This window comes from Mobula hypostoma, chromosome 3 (genome assembly GCF_963921235.1).
Source record: "Mobula hypostoma chromosome 3, sMobHyp1.1, whole genome shotgun sequence".
NCBI classification, from domain to species: Eukaryota; Metazoa; Chordata; class Chondrichthyes; order Myliobatiformes; family Myliobatidae; genus Mobula; species Mobula hypostoma.
Window position 1 is genome coordinate 51,329,464 of NC_086099.1, and position 18,817 is coordinate 51,348,280.

General features: G+C 41.5%; 1 long non-coding RNA gene across 2 annotated transcripts in view; it reads left to right on the forward strand.

Annotated features, from left to right (window-relative positions):
* Positions 1 to 18,817, forward strand: part of LOC134343409 (uncharacterized) — a 56,636-nt gene that overhangs the window by 12,022 nt on the left and 25,797 nt on the right. The window contains exon 1 of one of the 2 annotated variants that reach the window (XR_010017219.1): positions 8,239 to 8,391. The exons of the other annotated variant lie outside the window; for it this stretch is intronic. This is a non-coding gene — a long non-coding RNA (uncharacterized LOC134343409). Of the gene's footprint in view, positions 1 to 8,238; positions 8,392 to 18,817 lie in introns of those variants that run through there. 2 annotated transcript variants of the gene reach the window in all.

Consider the following 18,817-nt stretch of genomic DNA (forward strand, 5'->3'; position numbering starts at 1 on the left):
GATGCCAGAGCCACTTGACCCAGGAGAGATTCAGTGGTGTCTCGGGTTCTTGACGCAGCTTCCACACTCAGTATTCATTGGTGTTTGAACTCCAGCCATCTGGTTCCCTATGGAGCATGGAAAGGTGGTCTTTGTGATTTCCCTCCTGACTGAGAGACCCCGGGCCTGGGCCACCATGCGTTGGGAGCAGAGGTCAGAGATTCAGAGGACTTCATGGACACCATCATCCCACTGGAACAAACAGCGCCTAAGGCCGTCCGATGAAGGTGCATCAGGGCAGTGGGTCAGCAGCCGATTACACTATTGAGGTTTGGATCTTGGGCGAGAAGAGTAGCTGGAACAGGGAGGTTTTTGCTATTCTGTATTGCCACTGACTCTGAGGCAAACTGAAGGATACCCTTGCCTTGGGTGAACCGACAGAGGATAGAGGCTCTGATCAACCAGTCCATCTGCCTGGCGGAGTGAGAGGGGGACTACCTCAAGAGTCGAAGAGGGCTAGCCTGAGCCTGGCTTTAATGCACCGCAGTTCCACTTCCTGATGTCAGACAATGACCAGCCTGTTTCCTGCTCAGGATCCTGTCAATCCCATGCAAACAGACTGATGAGAGGTCCTGGCATTGGAGTCGAGGTTGCCGCTATTACGGCAGGGGGGTAGGCATCCTACAGGTCAAATGTCTGAAGCTCCAGCCGTCAGGAGGATGAATCAGAATGTCCCATGTCAGGAGAGGGGAGGATTGTGACAGTGGCTGCCACCACTCCCACCCCTACTGACTCTGGTGTCACACTGATGCTGAAGATCTCCTGGGTAGGAACCGATGATAAGTGAGAGCCTTTGTGGACTCTGGGGCAGCCGGAAGTTTCTTGGACTTGAGGACCACCCTCAACGTACCTCTGCAGGAGCTGAGCCAGACCATGGCAACAACTAGCTTGGATAGTCACCCTCTTGGTTCTGGGCAGATCCTGCAGCAGACATCAGTTTTACAGATGAGGATACAGGAATATGTGGAGGACACTTGCTTCTATATCATCAAATCCCCTCACATACCCCTGATCCTTTGGCACTCTTGGCTGTCCCGACATAACCCGTCCATGAACTGGAAGGAAAGGAGAGGATCATTGCCTGGTCCAGTCATTGCAAGAGGATATGTTTTCGGCTTGGTATTCTGACCTCCAGATTCTCCCGAGACCAGCGGCCGATGAGGAGGCAGACTTCGGTTTGGGGTACCTGGACCCTTCGGGAGGTGTAGTCCTGCCTCCAAAGGCAGTGAAGCCAGTTCCAGCCGAGAGTACCGTGTGAGTCCTGACCTTGTCTAATTGGGGGTGCGCTGCAACTAGAGAGAGAAGGCCTCTATTTCAGGAGCAAGCTAAGGAAGTGCCCAGGCAGTCTGGAGGTCTAGCAGTCAACCCAAAGGGACCCAGATGCCAGCTCCTGACTATGGGAAAGGCTCCTAAACATAGACCCTTAGAGCTTAGTCCCAGAAGCACAAAAACCATTTGGAGTGGCTCTCTGAAGTTGTATGAGGATATAGATGAGGAATTGAACTCTGATTTTGTCTCTGTTTCAACTAAAGACTCTAGTGAACCTATGGAGGAGACTCTGAGGTCTGCCAAGTCACCCCCACTACCTTAGTAGCCTCAGGAGTCAAAGGAGTCATACTTGGTGGGAGGTTCAGGGGTAGTTGCAACACCCAAGTTGGTTGAAATCCATTCCATCTACAAGGATTTGGAAGAGGTCTTCAGAAAGGGAAAGGCTTTGACTCTTCCACTGCCTGATCCTACAACTGTGCTATAGATCTATTGCCTGGTACTTGTCTTCTGCAGGATTGATTATATGCGCTGTTAGGCCCAGAGAGAAGTGCTATGGAGGAGGACATAAAGGAAGTTCTTGCCATGGGATTCATTAGGTCCTCCGTCTCACCAGCTGGTGCATGCTTTTCTTTCATACTTAAAAATGAGCAGAGCCAGCGGCTACACATTGATTATAGAAGGCTGAATTGTATAATGGAGAAAAATTACTATCCCCTTCTGCTCATGAACACTGCCTTTAAGTTTCTCCAAGGGGCAAGAGTATTCTTGAAGCTAGACCTGTGGAGTACATCCAATCTGGACCACATAAAGGAGGGTAACAAGTGGAAAACTGCATTCAACACACCGACAGGGAACTATGAGTACCTGGTCAAGCCCTTTGGCCTTATAAATGTACCAGCAGTTTTCCCGGTTTTTATATACGATAGGATGATCTCCATATGTATGCTTTCATCTACTTGGATGATATCCTAATCTTCTCGATGAAGGAGCACAATGCTCACATCAGAGATAGCTAAAAGAGGCTTCTAAATCATGGGCTTTATGGTCAAGATGGAGAAATCTGAATTTCATGTAATCACCATTTCATTATTGAGCTTCATCATCTCGAATGGCAGTCTCAAGATGGGCTGGCAGTCAGAGATTGACCACAACCATCCAATAAGAAAAAAAGTCCAATGAATCTTGGGATTTGCCAACTTTTACAGAAAGTTCATCAGGAACTTCAGCTCAGTGGCAGCTTTGCTGATAGCACTATCTAAGAGATCCGCTGGCCCTTTTGTCTGGACTACCAAAGCTGAGGCTGCTTTTGAAGAGCTCAAACAGCGGTTCACAACAGCTCCCATTTTGGATTCACCTAACATGGACACTCCCTTCACTGTGGAGGTAGAAGCCTCGGACATCAGAGTGGGTGCAGAGTTGTCTCAACGGACATCTCCAGGTATAAACGGCTTCTGTGTGCGTTCTTCTCTAGGCAGCTAACTCCAGCAGAGGTGAACTATGACATCAGGAACAGAGAGCTGCTCACGGGCAGGATAGCTCTGGATAAATGGTGCCACTGTCTTGAGGGAGCCAAGAACCTTTTCATTATATGGACAGACTACAAGAACCTGGCTTATATACAAGAGGCCAGAAGTCTGAATTCCAGACAGGCCAGGAGGTCTCTTTTCTTTAACTGTTTCAATTTCATCCTGACTTTTCCACTGGGGTCAAAGAGAGAGGAGCAGCCTACTACCACATCGCCCAAGCCAAGATGATAGTACCAATTCATTACGGAATCGACAGACTTGTTCATAAGTACCAGACGTAAGGGGAGATTCCCAGGGTCATTTGTTCACCCCAAATTCTGTCAGATCTCAGGTACTTCATTGGGAACGCACATCAAGAATGACTGCTCGCTCAGGATTGCCTGGATCCTCAAGTTCATTAAGAGAAGATACTGGTGGCCTGGAATAGTGAGAGAGGTCTGACAATACATGGAGGTATGTGAGGCATGCACCCACAACAAGGAGCCCTGCACCCAACCTCAAGGGCCCCTTCACCCTCTACCTGTTCCAAACAGACCATGGGCGCATATCTCCATGGACTTTGTCGTGGGTATTCCACCTTCCAAGGCGAAGATCATCATCATGGTAATTGTAGATAGTTTTACGAAGGCCTGCAAATTCATTGCCTTGGACAAACTACCATCTATGGCAGAGATGACTGAAATTGTTCTGCACCAGGTCTTCAGGATCCATTAACATCTGGTGGATGTTTTGACAGATTGCAGTCCTCAGATCGTGTCATGTTTTTGGAGGGCGTTCTGTACACTGATTGGGGCAACAGCAGGTCTTCTGGGTTCCACCTGCAGTCTAGCAGTCAGACGGAGTAGGTGAACCAGGTTGCGGAATGATGCCTGGCCTCTGAGAAACCAGATGCGGGGTGCGACCATTTGATGTGGGCAAAAGTCGCCCACAGCACTTTATAGCATTCCGTGCATGGGATATCCTCACCTGAATGTCAACTTGGGTACTCTCCACTACTCTTCCCTGAGCAGGAAGCTGAAGATTTTGTCTGACACTTCAAGGATAAATGGACCAGGGCAAGGGAAATTTTTTTGGCCTCTACATGGAAGGCTAACTGCAAGAGAAGATAGGGATCAGCTTTACAGCCTGGGCAACAGGTCTGGCTGTCTGCTCAGGATTTGCCTCTCCTGGTGGAGTCTAGGAAGTTGGTGCCCATGTTCTTTGGACCCCTCAAGATTCTCAAAGTAAACTTTCCACCTTGCAGCTCCCCAAGATCCTCAAGGTCAATCCAAATTTACACATTTCCAAATTAAAATCTATAAACACCAGTCCTTTAGCCCCCCCCCCCACCAGTCCTGCTGCCACCCCGGTTTGTTGATGGGGAGCAGGTCTTCGCCGTAAAAAGAATTCCGAGTTCACAAACTGTTTGGTGTGTTTGGTGGTTCCTCATGGACTGTGAGGGATTCGGACCTGAGGAATGGTGCTGGATTCCAGAAAGGGATATCTTGGATCCGGCTCTCACCTATGACTACCACCATCATCTCTCTGAGCAGCCAGGCAGACAGGACCATCAGGAGTTGACCGTGGGGGTGGGGGGGCAGCGGGAATCCTGCTATGACACAAGCCCGGCTGCACCAGCCTCTGGGGTTTAGACGCTCTAACTCTTTGGAATATGGACAGCTGGCACAGACCCTTTAAAGATTCAAGTCCGCCCTGCCAATTGGCAACCATGATTTGGCACCAAGATTTTAATTTTTAAAAGGCACCCAAACTAAGGTTCAGTGCTCAATTGTCAATTGAGCTTTGAATTCTTATCTAGCATCTAGTATAGACCCTGTCTTCATTTCAGTTTTGTATCGCGTCTTGATTCTAGTGTCAGATACTCCAGCACTTGGGTCTTAACTACCCTCGCCTAGGTCTCGTCACAATTGATGCTGGAGTGTGATGTTGGCAGGAAGTGGTTTGAAATTTTACAGCTTAGAAGTCCCTTCCCAAGAGCAGGTTTTTGTGGGATTAATTATTGGGAGTTTTGTGTTTGAGGGAGCTTGCTTGTGCAAAGTAACTGCTGAATTTGCTATAATTTCCTGTAAAGGCTGATTTATACTTGTGGGTCAAATGTATGCCGTAAGTACGTATAGTGGCGCATTTCCTACGCTGCAATAGCTTCCCACTGGGCGATTGAAGGGCAGGGAAGGAACTCTGGCTGCAATGCTTTCCACAAAGCTTTACAGACCTCCGAAATTATGGAGGACCCTGTGCTTGATGCCAGTTTGTAGCTAGCTGCTACAGCCTGTTGACTTCCACCTGAAGCTAAAACTCGAATGGTGATTACCGGTCTCTGAGTATACTGTGTGTACACTAATGCAAAATAAATGGTTGGCGACGATGAACCAAATCGTCAAATCTACCTGCCGACATCCAAAAAGATTTGAAATGTATTTCCTCGTCCATGTCTCTCAGTGGCCAGACAAGCACAGAAAATTCACCCTCCTTCAGTTTCAGTCGCCATTGTTTTAAGTTTGAATTTCTTCGTGTTGAGTTTCAACATGAAGAAACTCAACACAGTGGCATAGAAATCCCACCGCCAACTAGCGTTTTGGCGGTGAATTGCAGAGCGACGCAGACACACCAACGCACAAGTATAAATGCTCACAACGGCGTAGCCCACTTGTGTAGGCTACGGTGCAGGCTAGTACGCACAAGTATAAATCAGCCTTAAGGCAACAGTAACTGCCTTGTAAAAACACTTAGTTGATGGTAAAGCACTTCGGGGTATTCTGAAAAGGAAGAACTGAGTGATATATAAATGTACATCTTTCTTTTCCAGACACAATAGAAGTTTAAAATAGCAATGGCTATACCATGTACTCAGATCTCTGGTCCTAAGTTACTGTGTTGGACCTCCTGCAAACTTGCTGTGGCTTCTTTTTCTTCCCTTCAAAATGTGGGCATTGTTGAGCAGTCCAACAATTATTGTCCACCGTTAATGAGCTTTGAGGAGCTGCAGCTTCTACAACCTTTCTAGTGAAGGTACTCCTACAGTGCTGATGGGAAGGGAATTCCAGATGGGAAAAAAAATCAACTATGATTTTATTAAAAGCCAGAGAAGACATGAAGGGCCAAATGGCCTTCTCCTTATTCTTTTCCTTAAGTCCTTATTTCTTAACAATGGATGTAAGTGAGAGGTGTCACAGTACTGGATTTCATGACTTTAGCAGGTAATTAGTTTTAAGGATAAAACAGAAAGAATTAAATGAGTACAGATATCTTTCAGGGTTATTGAGCTGCAGTACAAGATAGTAACAGAGAAGAGAAGATAACAGAGGGATTTCAACTCAAGGCTGCAAATATTGAAATCAAGTTGCTTCTTAAGCAGGAGATCTTCAGTGAACTCAAAGGTAATGGAAGTGATTTTTAAAAAAAAACCTTAAAGTGCAATATACCACGCCACCCCCCCACTCCTGGGAATCTCTGGCCTGTGACTTCTCAAAGTGGAAAAGGAGCACTTGAGATGGTGTTGTGAACATCGAGTACTTGCCTTGGGAGAACACAAAGGCTCTGTGTGAGTGCAGAAAGGTACATGCTACCTTACAAATCATCCACCAGCCTGAACAATCAGTGGAAAAGTCTGCAGTTCTCGAACTGGCTTCCTCGCCACCACAGAAGGCATGAAAATAAAGTGCAAAAAGAAATCTGAGAAGAAGGAAGAGAATGAGAATGTCTGAGAAAAAGGAAGTGAATGGGTAAATGGATTTGCAGAGGCAGTTTGAGCAATGCAAATTGGGATAGTGATGCTGCAGTCAAATTTGACACATCAAAGGCATTGATGAGGGTTTGAGCAGGTTTTGATCTTGACTAGGATAGAGTCAGGCCATTACTGAACTGAACAATAAGTTTACACAATGGCAGCCTAACAGGGTGTGAGTGTGTGTGTGTGTGTGTGTCTGGGGGGGCGGGTGGTTCAATAAGTTACTGTGAACAGTTTGATTTAATTTCAAACAATTGCTAAAGAGAGGAATGATTTGGTAACTATTAAACAGTTTCCTATGAGGAGTGCCTCTTGAGGGGAATGGTACTCAACCAGGACTGCTCTTAGGCAAAAGAAGACAAATCGATCTTTCCCTTTACCTCATTTCAGTAGCTATTTCAGAGTTGACAGTATTTCATTAAAATTTGACTCTACCAATACCTGTGTTTTACAGCAATCACAGTTCAGATCTGAACATCAAAGATCACTCCAGTTTATCTGTCTTTATATTCTTAAGCAGATTAAAAACGTCAAAAATAACTATTAGAATTATATAAATGCAAAAATCTAATCAAGGAGAAATTTGCAGCCTTGAGTTTAGGCAGAAATGTTTGATAAACATGATGAAATGAACTATCCCCTCTGACACTGTCATTTACAATGAACATTCCTCATACAAGGTGATGGAGTAATAAGCCACATGCTAAGTGTTTGAGTCTTGGTGTAGTAACATAAATTTTATTCATAATGTTTATCTTAGTAAAAATATACTCACATAAAGAATTGCTCCATCGTCTAGCATGGCACCTGCCACTGCTATCAATATGTAAATATCAAAACTGGTACTTTGTTAGAAGTCAAATATTAGATGAATTCAAGCTTCACCTTATCCAGAACAAATGAATCTATAGCAATGCTTTTAATCTGCTATATCAACATTGTGAAGCCAAAATGTGTGCAGAATAAAAATTGCTAACCAGAAAGATTGCAAGCAGTGATGATATTATTTAGAAAATAAAGAATACATCAGCAACTACCTCCTCCCCTCCCCGTTCCAATACAGTCAAAAGGAGATTGAAAGCAAAAAAGTGCCACGTAGAAGTACAAGAGCAGTGGAATCTGAGTGGTGGAGGTTTATAACCACGCTGATACGAAATGGAAGAAACAAATGACTGAGGGAACTGACCTCTAAATGTACACTCATGAAAATGTTTATCTTTTATCAGCAGGAAGCCAAACAAGAGTGGAGAGGGGAATTTTAGGTTTAAATGTTCAGAAATGAAGCTGTATTAGGAAAGGAAGGAATTTCAGTAACAGGGCAGTTTAGTGGCAGTGAGCATCATTCAGTGATGTACTGTGCAGAGTATTTCTATATATGGGAACACCATTATTGAACAACTGATATCATCACTCAGCCGTAGACAGTCTGGAGTGAGAGATTATTGTACATAGAGTGAGTATTGAACATTCAACTTTGTTAATAAAACACAATGATTTTTAAAAAATATCAGATTGTGCTAATTTGTGTATGTTAGCATGACCTTACAGAAGACATAACAAACTGATAGACCAATTTGCAAGAGAAGTAAATGTTTTATTTTTTTGAAAACACTTGCATGTTACGCAAAACACCAAGAGAGATCTCAGGTGGGCCAGAAGCTCAGCCTTATAAAAGCAGTCACAGCAAACTTCACTCTGTGTAGAGTGTTGCAAGGGCATTGTCACTTGCTGGCCAAGGAGATGTGAGAAGTGCAGAACTGGCAACAGCAGAATTTTTGCACGAGAGGCTGCAGTGGTTCACGACAGTCTGCAGGGCTCCCATGGGTTGAGGTAAGGCAAGAGTCCCATTCAGTAAATGCTATATTAAAGGCATAGCAGGTCAAATATTGCAGCTACTGAATTTGCATCTATCTCTTATGAGTTTACATATTAAAGACAAAGTTTATTTTGCATGTTAAGGGAATTAAAGCATATGGGGTTAGTATACATGAGTGACTCGTAAAATGTCTGCCATAATCTTATTGAATGGTGGAAAAGGAGAGAAGGGCCAAATGGCCTCCAGCTGCTTCTAATTCTAAACTGATGTGGGAGAAAGATTCATATATTTCCAGGTGACAGTTTCACTGTTAGTACCAGGAGATTAAATGATAAGATGGCCATTTTGTTTCTTTATACTGAAAAGCTAGGATCTATGATCAAAGTTAAATACTGATAGATGATTAGAGCCAATGGTATCCTAGATAAATGTGCTGAAAATAATAAAATACTAAACAAAGCCAATTCAAAAGAAAGAAATTATCCTTCTCACAGACCAGCGATTTAAAACACAATGGCCTATTTGCTAACGACTCAAAGAGTAAAGGTTATTTCTTATGCCGACGTGGTGTGCAGATGTGCAAAAGAAACTATAGGAGAACTTCAACTCTTTAATTTTATAAATGACAGAAAGCTACAAATTCTGGACCTAAAATCAAAAGTATTGTGAGTGTGTGAGTGATCACATATATTATGGCATTGAGGAAACTCTTGTTACATTGCAGCTTTGCTGACTATCTTAACAAGGCCTGAAGAGATAGGTTGATTCGTGGATTGAAGGATAAAAGGATCCAATTAGAGCTACTTAGTAGGCCTGAACCTACTTTTGAGGAAACCTGTCAGATAATAACTTCAACGGAGATGTCAGCTGTAAATGTATGAATCTCAAAATGGTTAATGTCGTACATTGTCATAGAGCAATTGGCCGGATTACAGCATCTAGAGTTATGGACAAGAATCTGAAGATAATTTTGTGTGGGAATGCAATTGCAGACACTCAGATCAGTAATGCAATTTCAAAACAGTAACCTTTTATAGATGCCAAGTAGCTTGTAGGACACAGACCAAACTGAGATCTGGTATGATGATTCTAACCAACCCCAATGCATGGAAATTTATGAGAATTTCTTTGATGGCTTTTCTATTCAGACATTTGATTGTAGTTTTTCAGAAGAACACTTCCAAGGAAATGTGCAGGGTAATTGATAGTGTGTTCTGGGGAGATTAGGGCAAATAGAATGTTTAATGAGATTCAATGACCAATGTGTCTCACTTCTTACTGTACTATTTCCCATGTTTTTATTGTGGAATGAGGCATTTAAGAAAATGTTCAGCAATTATCTCATTAAATGTTAGAGAAGATGTAAGGAGTTAAATGACCTACTCCTGCTCCTGGTTTGTATGCAGTGGCAAAATATTGTAATAGACAGGAGCAGATGGGGAAGGATTAGCTGTAATTTTCAGCCAAGTCACAGTCTGAACCTGGCAAAGTTGCATCAAGATAACCTACGAGGAAATGATTCCGACAAGAGGATTAAAGACCGTAAGATGCATATCAGCAATGAATCTGCAGTTTCCTAATTGCATTCCATTAGGAGCCAGGCCATCCTTAGACCCATCTGTCTTAACGTTAGAAGAGGGTTTATGTTGTTCTCTCTAAAGCATCTTCCTGTCTGTTTTTGACAGAAGAACCTCATGACTTTACCACGAAGTAACTAAAGACAGCAAGCATATGCCAATTTACTATCACTTATACATGGTTTTCAGCCTACAAAAGGAAATGTACCAACTATTATCGTGAGTCTAAAACCTGAGGATGTATCTGAACTGTGACCATTTTCTGAATTGCATATAATTTTCACTGGCTTTGACAACAATGTCAATGTCCAATTGATGCAAACCTAACTTGTTCAAACGTTTCTTTTAGATGGCCTATCCATTCCGGTTTCTGGTCCAGTATGTCTTCTCAGAACTGTCTCCAAGACATTTAAATTGTTCACTAGAGTACCCAATTCCCTCTACATCTCCCAGATGTGCAATTTCTCAATATTCTATCACGTGCTTCTTCTATACTTTCTCAGCAAAAATAGAAAATTTTACATTTTCTCCATTTGTTCTTCAATTACAATTATACCTCTGGTGCGTTTATCCAAGTAATTTATCCAATAGGATTGATGCTGAAGCTTCAAACTCGAGAGTTTATTTACCCTAAATTCTAGACAATTGAAGCTCCAGCATCATCCTGATGGCACACAGCTCATTGCATCTTACCAATTAGAAAACCAGGCAAGTTTATTGAAAACAGAAATAACTATATATTTTTTCTTCAAATCAGTACTCTTATTTAACGAGAGAGTTCTGTGCTATGCCTAATTTGCAGCATGGTAATCCTTGCTCTTCCTTGAAATTCATGGTGCCATTGAATGTTAGCACCACTTAAGGTAAGATCACTTTCACTGGCTGTGATATGATTTAAAAAACATCATATTCAGATTCATATACATTTATTTATCATATGTGAAAACATACAGTGAAATGTGTCATTTGCATTAGCAACCAACACAACCTAAGGATGCAAGTGTTGCCATATATTCTGCCACTGACACGGCACGCCTGTTATTTTCGCAGAGCAGCACAAAAACAGCGAGACAAGCTCTGTTTCTCCCTTGCCCCACCCATGAATACACGCTGTCCTCCAATCCCTCTCAGGCCATTTGCAGCCTCTGGCCTCCAGCGGACTTGCAGATATTGTGTCTTGAATGCAACCAGTTGAAGGTAAAGTCGTGTTGAGGTGGTACAATCGATTTCAGAACAGGATTTATGTTGAAACTAAATACGGTATACTCTCATCAAGAAAAAGTGGATTTTCCCCAAATTCCTGAAGAATGTCAGAAGATACTCACAGTAAAGTTATTTAAAATAAGGAAGCTTAAGGCAGGTATCAAGTGTGTTTAGGATATCCCCCAACGATCACCCAAAAAAAAACAAATAGTGAATCAGATAGAGGTTTTTCCAAGATTAACATAACCACAATAATTGAGATGATGAACAATTGGAATTAAGGGAAAATAAATCTTGTGAGCACCATTTAAGCCCATTACTAACTGTCCTTGGGAACATGATAATGTCACTGAGAATTTTGCATTTTCCCCAAAATACTGGACAATTTTCCAATGTTCTTTTAATCAAGGAAACATTAAATTGGAAAGCTGCAGAACAATGCCCTCAAAGTAAATGCTTAAAAATGAATGCACGAGCAGACCACACAGGCAGTTGCTGCAAAATAATATTACAGTTGTATATGTATGAATCCAGCAGGACACATTCAGGAGAGTCTAATTTTGACAGTTACAGTTCCACTTACTGATCCAGAATGGTGTCTGTGATCCATGTGTCCATGACGGTGGTCTGGGACGTGTTGGTTATATTGCCGAGGATATTAAGTTACACAAATAATATTTGCTGGAAGTAGGCAGGACAGACAGAGCATATTATCAGTAATGTACCATACTGCCATTTTGGAGGATAACACTCCAACCAATACCCTCTCTTATGCCTTACCTTATATAACAATGAGACAGAACCTCTGCTAAGCGATTATTAATTATTTAGAAGATTTATTTATCTTTATAGCTCTTTGTGCAATTGGACAAGTGACAGTTGTTTTCTGCATCGCTCGAGGTTGCAGAAACTTGCAATGGATGCTTTGTCAGGTGCCAAATGGCAGTGGCATACCCTCCAGACAGGGCTTTGATTAGGACATGACTGGGCAGAAGGTGTGCAGAAAAAGACAAGTTGCTAGGGAAAAAAGGAAGAAGGGCCCTTAGCAGAACAGCACTTGGACAAGTTGTTCAGGAGCAGTTTTACCTTAGCAAGGGACAAGAAATTAACAAACATCTCCATTGTATTCTGCTGCTCATTCCAGTCATGAGAGACACTACAAAACAGGATAAGGACCAGCTTGAAAGTGTCTGTTAAAGAAATCATGGCAAGGACATTTTATGCATCTAATCCCTGCCTGAGTGAAGATGGAAATACCCAGTAGTTTGTCACCCACTGTGGTCTAAGAGATATCACTAAGACTCTCCATTCAAGAGAGTAAACTACATTTCATTCTCTTTTGCCAAGGACATACAAGAGAAGTGTTTGTGCAGGTTGTTAGGACTGAAGATTCTTCCAAGGGCCTTGATGCATGAACACTGTTTATCAGGAGCAGCATTTCAATACTGCCCTTGACTGCAACTTCCAGATGCCGATGGCTTAAGTCATGCGGGCCAGACCCCAAAAGTTACCCGACAGTCCCAGTGCTCTCAAAGTGCAACCATCATCAATGCTAGCAATATTTCAGCTAGCATGACAATGGAAGTGTGGCTTATATGAGATGCTGTTTAAAAGAAAGAGAGTGTTTTAACTGAAACATGCTTGTACAGGATCTCGCGGTGTCTTCACTGGCTGTATGAGGAGAGGATGATTCTTCTTGAAGAGGAATTTAAACTAAGTGTCACTGTTTAAAAATAACGGGCATGAAGCAATTAAAAACAGATATGAGGCATTTTTTCCCTCTCGGGTTATTAGTCTTTGGAACACTCTTCCTGAGAGAAAGTTGGAAGTAAATTCTTTGTTATGCAAATACTAGATCCTTGACAAGTGATGAAAGGTTACTGCTGACAAATGGAAGTGTGGAGTTAGGGCTACAATCAGATCAGCCATGGGGATGAAATTCCAAGGTGAGTGGCCTACTCTTGCTTCTCATTTGTACATTGGTACAGCTTCTGGGCAACAAAGATGGTTTGTCAATAGCATGGCTGATGTTCTTAATGGTCAGCCGAAGACATTGCATAGAATGAAAGCCATGGTGTCACAATAAGTATGAGTCCATTTGCCTTTGGAATATGAGCTAGAGGAACACTGCAGCACTGAACAAAAATGTGTTGCAATGATCTACTGCTCAATGCACACCTTCACCCACATGAGGGGACACTCCCTGGCCTCAGATACAATAGGTTGCTGGGGGGGGAGAGAATGAGGAGGAGTAGAACAGGAAGGTGGAGGCAATCTGCCCAACTCTTTGTTTAGTTAAATTCTGTGTTAAAATATTAGTATTATTATAATAAGGCAGCAAGGCCTACCAGGATGAACACTTTCCACAAGCGCTTTCGCTTCAGCATGGTAGCATGGGGAAGAATTGAAAAAAGAATTTTAATGGCTGGCCCAGATTTCAGCACACTCTATACATTATTTATTTCAGGGTTTATAAAGAACTTGTCTCATTCAAATTGATTCAGCAGCAATCCTTATGCTAACATACAAATGAAGAGCCCTGTATTAAATGCAAATGTTACTACTGGAAATTAAAATGATGGTTACTTTATTCAAAAATTAATGAATCAAGGGGAAAATGAATAAAGCTTTTTGAAAGCATGCATAATGTTCACCCATTTGTAATGTTAAAATTCACTTAGCAGTTACAGAAAGCATACTTAGCACCAGACATTGAATGGGAATGAAAACGAGGTCTGGTGACACAATCAATCTGTGATTTATAATATTCAATGGAAATTTACGTAACCATTCTGGCAATATGGACAGCTAATTGGTAATAGACAGGCTGAATCCTTTACAAAGATGATAACATCACAGGTTTAGGGATAGTCCTGCCAGTTCTAGCTTATGAAATTAACAACCTTTGCAGTGGTGCACCCATTAACATTAGTGACATGATCACTACTACAAAGAAACAAATATATTTTGACTATGTGAAGCCTATTACAAACATTAGCAATAAGAATCAAAATATATAATTTTACACACAAACTGGCTTTTGCAGAAATCAGCAGATTAACCAAAAGCAGCAAGTTAGTAAAGTAACTACAGCACAAGAATCCATTAACACAAGACTTGAATTAAATTTTTAAAAGTATCTGATCACCTAATTAAAAGAATTAGGACAGTAAGATGGTGACATAATACCAAGTGTAAACCAAAAGGATGTTTTAAAACACATACACGATCAGGAGTTTTCAGCTTTAATCTGTATCCTGTACTATCATTTCATTATTGTGACTGGATCTATATTATTAAAGAAAGTCAGCACTGAAGAAATGGGTTTAAACACAATTACTAATTAAACAATACTGGAAAACTGAAAATGTACAGAGGGTTCCGAGATATCTTTCACTCTTTTAGAGAGGAATATTTCCTCGTACATTTTTTTTTGATATTTCACCTCTGCCAATCAAAATGATGGCTGGTAACCATTTCCTTACCTAATGATGAAATTTGAATCTGACAAGGGCAATAACAGAAAGTTACTAAATTATGATCAGCTCATAAAAGGATAATTTGATTTTAAGCAAGTCGGTTACTTATTCATTTCAATCTGGCAGGAAATGGAGGAGGAAAACAATTGTCTGGCTAGCTGTTGAAATTTTGGATTTGCTTCTGAAAATGTTGATTTTTTTTTAGTGAATCAGACTGTAACAAAAAGAAGCAATTTATTTTTTTTTGGTCTTGGCAGACAGCCAAATACTATACACTGGTACTCTCCACTGTGTCATAAATTAGGTGAACCTGCGTTAGGGCCAATAGGCCTGGGAGGAAATGAGTAAAAAAGTGTCAAGTAAGAAAATGACTCTCTCCAATTTTTACATGCAGAACCACAAAAATAAACCTTATTGTATAACTGTAGGAATTCCAATATTTTGTACAACTACCAGCGCAGATAAAATAGTTATTTGGAATTGATTCATAGCTGCTGTCTGTGGAAAATTATGATTTTTTTTAAAATGCCAGATCACTCCTGCTATATGTTGAAATGCTAAATAAATGGAAATAAAAATACCTTGTTGTTAGTTTCTTGATACATTAGCAACTATCAGTTTATTGAAAGGCACATGTAATATTCTATATATGTATTTACTGTATATATAAACTAGACTACTAGCATTCTACATAAGAGGTGATCAAGGACTATATAAAGGCTACTCAAGCCAATGGTAAATCCCAAAGTCCATGCACCATATGAACTTCCTCCTATCTGTGTCAGAATGATGCTCAGTTCTGCTCTCCCTCTTACGTTTACCTGGCTTCTCCCTAAGTTAATCCATGCTATTTGCCCAAACTGCTCATTTTGATGGGAAGTTCCATATTCTGATCACTAACTGGTTAGAATATTTTGCCTTGAGTTTCCTGACTCCTAACTTCAGTCCCACCTATCAGCAGAATGCCTTTCCCTTGAAGCCTTTACATAATCTGAAAGCCCTTCCACCAGGCCATCCTGCAACCGCCTCTTTTCTATGGAATGCATGAATATCCTACTCTAATTTCTCCATTAGGTGTTCTCTCTTAGGTCTGGTATCATATTGATAAATACAGCTATTGCTTGTTCTTCAGATCCTCATTGTTCAGCTTATAACAGGGCTCCAAGGCAATGCATTGTTCTTCTAAATAGTTTGGAAAATATCCTGTTTTGTATACTTCAGTGCACCACATAGGATGAATGTACAAAAATACCTAAGAAATCACAAAACAATATTGCAAAATTTAAAAGATTGTGATCACACTATAATGTCCCCAACATGTTTTCTTCCCAAAGGAGAGAACACAATAACCTGCACAATCCAGTGGCTCAGAGGTCAACACTTGAGTGCATCATACATGCATTGGCCCTAGGTCTGGATCAGTAGCAGATGGATTTTCTGTATCAGTTCCAAACAGTTTCATTCTTCTAGGGATGGGACCCAGCTGAAAAAGCACTTGACAATGCAGAATGACACAATATGTAGTCTTATGTAGTCTTAAGCATTTATGTAAATCAAAAGGACTGCACCAGGAGTGTGCTCCACTTGATTTTTGACCAAAATGGGTGCTGGAGGAGGAAATGTTGTCCATCTTCATCAAGTTTTCATTCACTGAACTAAAATGAGATTGTAAGTGGCAATGGAAAGTCCATTTATTTTATCAGAAAAATTAAAAGATATGTCAATAGTATTATAGAATAATTTATTTGAAATTAGTCACTGATACATTAGAATTTTTTCATTCGGGGAAAATGATGTAGATTTTTCTATGATGTAGATTTGGAGGCAGAGGTTTGAACAAAGTAATTCACAGGATGTTTAGATCAAGCTTCTATCTGTGGAACTCTTCCATTCCAAACTGTTACTCTACTAGTGTTCAAATTAATAACTTCCTCAAATTCTTCCTGTGCCAGGGGGGTGAACAAAGTGACTTATTTTAAATCTGCAATAACAGATGAAACAGGAAAGGTGTACCCACCCACCTGGCTTCACCTATCACCTTCTAGCCGCTCCTCCTTCCCCTCCCCCCCCACACTTTTTTATCCTGGCTTCTTCTCTCTTCCTTCCCAGTCCTTTAGTAGGTATTGGCCAGCAACCTGACTGTTTGTTCATTTCCACGGATGCTGTCTGACCTGCTGAGTTCCTCCAGCATTTTGTGTCTTGAGCTGTACTTATGTGTTCATTGACAACCTACGTCAAAAGGGGCAAGAGATCAAATGGCTCTAATTCAATCACGGACAACAATGAACGCAAGTAGTTTCAAGTAGAGTGTTTGAGCTACCGGGTGCCTACCATTGATAGATTGAGTTTCAATTGACATCTACACTTCTTGATTTTGGCTGAGTCTGTCTTGTCTGTTTTATGATTATGGCAATGTGTTTTTATAGTTTACTGAAATATTCTTGTTGGCATTGCATTCTGGCTTTGAAAAATTTAGATTAGGTGCAATTCTAAATACCATAAAACCTAAAAAAAAGAAGCAAAAAGATGTCCAACGTCATTGTGAAGAGATATAAAATCTATAATTTTATCCTGGGTTGGTAGCGCTGAATCCTCCATACCCTGTGGCCGTAATTTGACTGTCCCTCATTGAGATTGCTGCCATATAGCTACTGACTAAGAATGAATTTAAATCATCTGATGAAGGGTCCTGGCCTGAAACATTGAATCTTTATCTCTTTCCATAGATGCTGCCTGACCTGCTTAGTTCCTACAGCATTGCCTCTGGATTTCTCGCATCTGCAGAATCTCTTGTGTTGATGCATTTTAAGCAATGATCCTAACCGCGTTAGTAACTAGAAGAGCTCACTCTTGGTAATAATGATGAAATAACCTTCACGATTCTTATTTAACACGGCACAGAAACAGGCTCTGCAGCCTATAATAATGTGGCAAACTAATTACACTAATCCGTTCAGCCTGCACAGTGCCCATAGCGCTCCATTCTCTGCACATTCATGGCCCCGTCTAAGAGCCTTTTGAATGCTTCTATCCTAGCTGCTTCCAATACCATGTCTGGCAGCACATTCCAGGCACCCACCACTGCCTGGGTAAAATACCAGCTCTGAACTGGAAAGAATGCAGCAAAGGTTTACTGTAGTGTATTCAATATTTCTGTAATATTTCTTACAGGAAGCGAAGAGTGGGAATAAACGGGACCTTTTCAGAATGGCAAGCAGTGTCGAGTGGGGTACCGCAAGGCTCAGTGCTGGGACCCCAGTTGTTTACAATATATATTAACGACTTAGATGAGGGAATTAAATGCAGCATCTCCAAGTCTGCGGATGACACGAAGCTGGGCGGCAGTGTTAGCTGTGAGGAGGATGCTAAGAGGATGCAGGGTGACTTGGATAGGTTAGGTGAGTGGGCAAATTCATGGCAGATGTAATTTAATGTGGATAAATGTGAAGTTATCCACTTTGGTGGCAAGAACAGGAAAACAGATTATTATCTGAATGGTGGCCGATTAGGAAAAGGGGAGGTGCAACGAGACCTGGGTGTCATTATACACCAGTCATTGAAAGTGGGCATGCAGGTACAGCAGGCAGTGAAAAAGGCGAATGGTATGCTGGCATTTATAGCAAGAGGATTCGAGTACAGGAGCAGGGAGGTACTACTGCAGTTGTACAAGGCCTTGGTGAGACCACACCTAGAGTATTGTGTACAGTTTTGGTCCCCTAATCTGAGGAAAGACATTCTTGCCATAGAGGGAGTACAAAGAAGGTTCACCAGATTGATTCCTGGGATGGCAGGACTTTCATATGATGAAAGACTGGATCGACTAGGCTTATACTCTCTGGAATTTAGAAGTTTGAGGGGGGATCTTATTGAAATGTATAAAATTCTAAAGGGATTGGACAGGCTAGATGTAGGAAGATTGTTCCCGATGCTGGGGAAGTCCAGAACGAGGGATCACAGTTTGAGGATAAAGGGGAAGCCTTTTAGGACCGAGATGAGGAAAAACTTCTTCACACAGTGAGTAGTGAATCTGTGGAATTCTCTGCCACAGGAAACAGTTGAGGCCAGTTCATTGGCTATATTTAAGAGGGAGTTAGATATGGCCCTTGTGGCTACGGGGGTCAGGGGGTATGGAGAGAAGGCAGGTACAGGGTTCTGAGTTGGATGATCAGCCATGATCGTAC